The sequence below is a fragment of the Lolium rigidum genome, chromosome 6, assembly GCF_022539505.1.
Source record: "Lolium rigidum isolate FL_2022 chromosome 6, APGP_CSIRO_Lrig_0.1, whole genome shotgun sequence".
Classification (NCBI taxonomy): Eukaryota; Viridiplantae; Streptophyta; class Magnoliopsida; order Poales; family Poaceae; genus Lolium; species Lolium rigidum.
The window spans coordinates 144979707-144986091 of NC_061513.1; the positions used below are offsets into that span (position 1 = coordinate 144979707).

The 6385-nt window shown below is 37.7% G+C and overlaps 1 long non-coding RNA gene across 6 annotated transcripts; it reads right to left on the reverse strand.

Annotated features, from left to right (window-relative positions):
- Window positions 1-306: 306 nt before the first annotated feature.
- LOC124659280 lies at window positions 307-6070 on the reverse strand. 6 transcript variants are annotated; one of them, XR_006989527.1, is made up of 7 exons: window positions 5680-6070; window positions 4960-5000; window positions 4280-4335; window positions 3723-4011; window positions 2274-2681; window positions 1491-2134; window positions 307-1302 (listed from the first exon to the last, which is right to left on the reverse strand). It is a non-coding gene; the product is annotated as an uncharacterized LOC124659280 (long non-coding RNA). The 6 variants fall into 6 exon arrangements; XR_006989525.1 differs by lacking the exon at window positions 5680-6070 and adding an exon at window positions 5258-5373; XR_006989526.1 differs by lacking the exons at window positions 4960-5000; window positions 5680-6070 and having other exon boundaries at window positions 1491-1597; window positions 1928-2134; window positions 4280-4885.
- Between the last annotated feature and the right edge of the window lie 315 nt (window positions 6071-6385).

Genomic DNA, 6385 nt, shown 5'->3' on the forward strand with positions numbered 1-6385 from the left:
CAAGAATAACCATTTTATTCTCAGGATAAACACCAACAAAGAATAGATGCTTTATTTCTTGACTAATTAACAGAGCAAGCTCAGAAAGAATGCACTTGGCCAGTGTTTTCTAGCATATAATTAGATTAAAATTGAATACACTAAACATTTGTTGTCCTTCTGGATGGTTATTTCTAACCCGGGTTGTCAATTATAGCTTAAGCCAAGATTATTTGTTGCATCAACATCAATTAATAAGAGCCTAGATGTACAGAAATGTCCTCAAACAGTTAACAAAAAAGGAATCCATCTTTTTTCCAAAATATATCATTGCTTTCCTAAAACACGAGCTTGCATAACATGTGTTTTCATCAAAGCCTAGTCCTCTCCAGGAAGCCAGGAAAAGACAAACATCACAAAATAAGTAGCCGATACGGACTTAGTACAACCATATAATAGTTGTGTCTATAAACCTGGATGGCAATTGTATCAACAAAGGAGGCGCATCATATAATGATGATTACTATCATCAAGCTTGTTTGGCTACAACAACCGAGGCACCACTTCTGTCCAACTTTGATCAAAGATCCATCTTCTCGAGCCGCACTAAGGATGAGGCACATGGTCGTATCTCCAGGTTGATGCTCTTGGGGAGCTCCCATTTCCTTCCATCCGCAGGCCTTCCCCGCTCCTTGATGTTGAAGAAGCCTCCGAACCAAGTGATAGCACTACTGAGAAATCTTCTTCAGAATCTCTTGAGAAGATGCTTGCTGCTAAAATCACAACTGAAGATGATCTTTGCCTACTACTGGATGTGGATGATATTGATCGTTTCCTTCAGTTTAGTCAACAGGCAGCTGGTGGTTTGCATCTGAGAAACAGAAGACATGCTCTTCTCGAGCAGCTGGCAGAATCACTGCAATTAGTTGATCCACTTACACCTAATAAGGATATGCCTCTAACGCTAAATGACGATCAAGTGTTTCTCCGCATAGTATCTCTACCGAAGGGTCAGAAACTAATTTCTCGTTACGTTGAACTTCTTACTTCAGGCAGCGAGCTTGTAAGGATTTATATTTGCACATTTGTAGTCTGATTTATAAACAGTAGGTGCAAAATCTTAGGAAGCTATAGTGCAAAATCTTCCCAGGAAAATATAGTCTAATTTATAAACAGTAGGTGCAACATTTTAAAATATATGCTTAACCACAAGACCATCTATCCAAGAAGACAAAAGATGGGTCTGGGCATGCACCTGAAGATAGTAAAGCGAGGAACTCATTGCTCGGGCTCCGCATGTGGTAAAATGGTTCTCCATCTATGCTAAAAAAAATGAAACAAACATATTATTAGCTACAATAATCATTGTCCACAATCTAGCAAAGCATCAAAATCAATCAGTAAAGGAAGGATAACTTTTTGAGACCTGAGATAGATTTACAAACTACAATCTAAAATGCCTAAAAAGAGAAACCCAACTCTGAACCATAATGGTCATTCATCGGCCATACCTTTTAGTCTACAAGAAGTGTCCTAGTAGCTTCTCCAATCTTTGTGATGATTCCTTTTAGAGCGCACGGTGAGATCAATCATGTCTTTTTTGCTCCTACCACAAAACCTGTAGATTTAAGACATTGCAATGAGATATAACATCTATAGAAAATCACAGGAATTAAGGAAGCAAATAATATTGAGAAGACCGGCCATGAGCTGAAGTACCAATAAAAGAGTGTCATTAGTGAAAAGCCACCAGAGGAAAATAACTGAATGTATTAGTCTTAATACCTTCCTGATTTAGATAAAAATAAGGAGCTTCCAGATAAGATAACAAACAAATTAATAGTGACACTATAAAATATACAAAACTGTCCTAATATTCAGTAAAAAAACACTAAATCGGTAAAGTGATAGTATTGTGCAATTTACATGACAGCGCGTCTTTCCTCACATGCCATGATCTTGTGACCGAACGCTCGTGCAGCCATGTCGATGCAAGAACGGCCATCTGGTGACGGTGAAGGCGCTCAACCTGACGGAGCAGATGGGAGCGCTCCTCCAGGAGGTGGCGACGACGCGCTCCTCCTGAATCTTCGCAATCCCCAGCAGACACCTGCATCCTCGCTCCAGTCTGTTTCCTGGGAACCACCATCTTAATCTGGAATCGAAATTTTTTGCTTGTTATGCCCACATTTCCCAACGAATGAATGATCCAATCAGACCAGGATTAATTCCAACGAAATATGAACGAAAAAAATGCATGCATTCAATATCAGGAAGGAGAGGATTTTGGCTACCTGCAAGTGGTGAAATGCTGCGGCGGCATGTACATCAATAGTAGTACTACACACACGTACAGTTTAGCGATCATTGGCAGTAGCAATAGTAGTACACATAAGTATAGAGAGAGCCTCTAAAGGATTTGAGAGATTGAGAGCAGAGTTCAGAGGCTAGCTTAGAAGACGTCAAAGAGCTTGGCCTTGAGCCACTCAAAGCTACCGCGGACAGCTTAGCGGACGTCGGAGAGCCTGACCTTGAGCCACTTGAAGCTGGCGCGGACAGGAGTTGGTAGCTCAGCGTAAAGAAATCAAATAACTATAGTCCGATCATAATGATGATGACGACGATAACAGCAACAACTCATGGCATGAGTAAGAGGGCATAGCTCACATGAGCGTGTCCCTGAATAAAATCCGTATAATTTGCTGCAAAAGGCCAAAGCAAGAGAAACATCAGTTATGTCTTCAAGGAATATAAGGATTTAACCCCACATGCATATAATCAAACTATCCTGTTAACTTAGAATGCTATGTAGCCACAAGATAGCTACTTAACAAAGAAAAACATTTTATCTCTAAAATGGTCCAAACCGTTCTGTACATGAAAGAGAACCCTCATAGAAAGTGATTGAATCAGTGTCAAATCACATGCCAAATGCTTGAATCTTTACTGAATCCAAGAATCTCTTCATCTGTGCTCAATCAAGAGACCAAACCAGCGAAGAATCTGCTTGGTTTTTTGTAGAAATGACTAATGAGCACATCAATGGTTTTTTTGGAAAGGCTACTGCATAAATAGTAAATACTCAAGCCGCCTGAGTACAGAAAAAATGCCAACGGATACAAAACAATCAAAGCATCAAACCATGGTAATTAGTAAATATATTTGCGTTTTGCAAGCATGCGTAAATAATTTATGCGTCAATACTCAATCCGCCTGAGTACAGAAAAAATGTCAACAAATACAACAAAATCAAAGCATCAAACCATGTTATTTAGTAAATATACTTGTTTTTTTGCAAGCGTTCGTAAATAACTTATCGTATATTTCTCTAATAAATGATTAACTTGAAATAGTATCCTAGTGCTACCTTAGAGGGCATTAACACTTGTTTGGTATTTTGTGGTACAAATCATGAAACCAGAGTTTAATAGCCAAAAAGATTTTACAGTCATAAATTTTAGGAACCAATGCTTTTCTTGGGAACTAAAAGTCCATATTTTTGGGAAAAAATTTAATTACCAAATGTTGGATTTAACCAGGCATGATCCAATCCAAGTTTTCACCGTGCTAATGTTAGTGAACTCCTTTGAGTAAAAAATAGTGCAAGAAAGGTGCGAATGGTATCATAGGAAAGGTGTGAATTACTCAATACAAAATTGTGAATTACTCGTTATTTAAATCTGCATAGTGAACAACATCTGGACATAAAGTAAGAATAAACTGGTTGAGTAAATGGAATATACCTGGCGAAATGACATACTTTGTCAAGAGCGCGGTGAAGGAGAACACCAATAGTCGTAACTCCAAGTGATAGAAGGACCTCGGTAAATGAAGTTGCGTTGAATCAAAAATTAAATGCAAGGCAAATAAAATAAAATAAAACGGTGAGAGTAGAAGATTAACTCATGTTTGGTATAATATAATCGTGAAAATGTAAATTGGTTCTGGATCTAAGAGAAGTAGTTCTTCCTCAATTTCTTCATATGCTTTTCCAGAAACTCAGGTAAGTTTCGTGTTTCTCCATCAATTGAGCTGTCAAACAAAGCAAAAAGCATTCCTAATTATATGAAGTGAGGTATTCACTATTTGTTTTTACAATGCACAAGCTAATCAAATTTAAAGCAAGAATGATATTTGAAATGCCAATTAGCTAGTCTCTAAATAAGTAAGATTCCAAGCAGATTTCGTCCCTGGCAATTATCATCGTATATTTATTCAGGGAATGTAAGTACAGTTCTTTCATGCCGGAAAACCGTGAATACATCTCACTTTCTGTTGGTCAAAATGTTAGAGCATATACCTCATGCCCTCTAACTACAGGACTTGATCAGGTCCATATGGTTCTTACTTCATCAACTGCAAAAGAATTATATAGTTGCATTTAGCATAATTGAAGAATGAGCTACTTATTTAACGAATCGCAGCAGAACCACTCAAACAATAAGACTACAGGAGTAGGCAGTTTATCCTGTCATCAATATTTTAATTATGTGTGGAACTATGTGGCCTCACTGCCGATGCTTCACAACCGGGTGCTCCTCACCACATAGTTCCACATATCTCCTTCAAGGAAAGGCATGGAGCAACATCAAAATGCAAAGTATTGTAAGTCATATAAGCTCAAAAAAATCTAATGTGGCTGCAAGTATTGTAAATCTCATCCGGCCATAATGCATAGATTGCATGCCCTCACATGAAATGGACTTCACTGAAATGAATGTCCAGTCTATGCCACTCTGAACTTATGAAAAAACGCATACTGAATGTTTTCTGGGGGCATCTCCACTGACGGGAGAATGAGAAAACCATCAGCTGCATATATTCATAGCTGCAAATACCTGTAAAATTTTCTAAACGAAAGCTTGCAAACAATAAAAGTTATAACATCAACAAAACATCCTCCAGATTTTTCATCTTTAGCTCATCTTTAGCTCATAATTTAATCCTGGTTAGACGATGAAATGGGGGAGGAAAGCAGACCTTGGCCTCCAGGAAATTATTGCAGAGAGGAGGACGAAAATCTACAAAAGAAATCAAAAACTAAAGATGTAAGCACGCAAATAAAACTCAAAACTTTTGAAAATACCAAAGGGACCATTTACATACAAAAGGAAGCTAAAAGCACCCCATAATATTGTATAAGTCATGTAATAAACATGCTAAATATTGTATACTGTTGTGACAGCTTATAATTTTAATTTAGCACCACATAGTATGCATTTGATAAGATTTTGACACCTCAAAGAAACAAAGACAGAATGAAGACAAAGCGGTTTACCTATATATAAAAATTGATCTGGTTTGAATCCATTTTAAGATGAGAAACACCAAATGGAAAGAAAAATCTTTGTAAACCAACAACAAGAAAATGGTGATAATAAGTGATATGAAGATATACAGCCTGTTTTGGCATGTTTCGATACCCACATGAATAGAGGGGCCAAAATAGTGTGCTCCTGTAAAATATTATCAAATTATCAAGCGAGAAAAGATATTGCGGGGTCAAATACAAGCAATCAGCATGCAACAAACGATTTATGTGCAATCAAAAGGCTGCAATACCAAGGAATCACTTGAATGAGCACAACTTAAAAGGATACATATGTTAGATTAATCTCGTTCACAATCAAATCACAAAACCATGAAAATTTCAAATAACATAGTCTATGAAATAAGTAAATATTGAATAGAAAATTGTACCTTTGAACACTGCAAAAATTGCGCCTTTCAAGAAAGAAAGGTGCAGAAATAATTAACCATGTCCTAATTAACCAATCAAGTTTTCAATCATGTGATTGTTGCCTGCAAATAAGAATAAAACCGTTCACAATTTCATCAACATGAACATAATGACCAGTACAATCCTACAAATCGGCATATGAGCTGAAAGGTTGTATTTATTTACAGCACTGAAGTCTATGAACAAAAGCTATATAAGTACTGTATTGCAAAAACAGATCAACAACTTGTTTTCATCGCTGCAGCTAAACCGCTAAACTAAATTGGGTAAATGACCACTCAAAACGATCGCATGAAAAAGACCTACAAAACACTCCAACTAAGCATCTTCTGATTCGTCCAACTGGGTAGTTGAAACTGACGATTTCTGAACATGTATGTCCAGAAACGGGAATGTAGAAAGATCTTTCCTCTATTTTCCACATAATCTTGCTAATCCCCTGCCATAAGATCCTAGGAATCACCATTTGCAGAACTTAAAGAGGATCCTGGGGAATGGGGAAAATCACCCGTGGACCTGGATAAGAGAAAACGGACAGGAAAGGTGGGGGTCTTCTTTTCTTCCTTCTTCCTTCTCCTCCTCCCGCTCCTCTTCTTGGCAACTCTTCTTCTTCTTCCTCCAGCAGCTATACCAGAAACCCTTGTTTCTGTAGGCGAGGACGAGCTA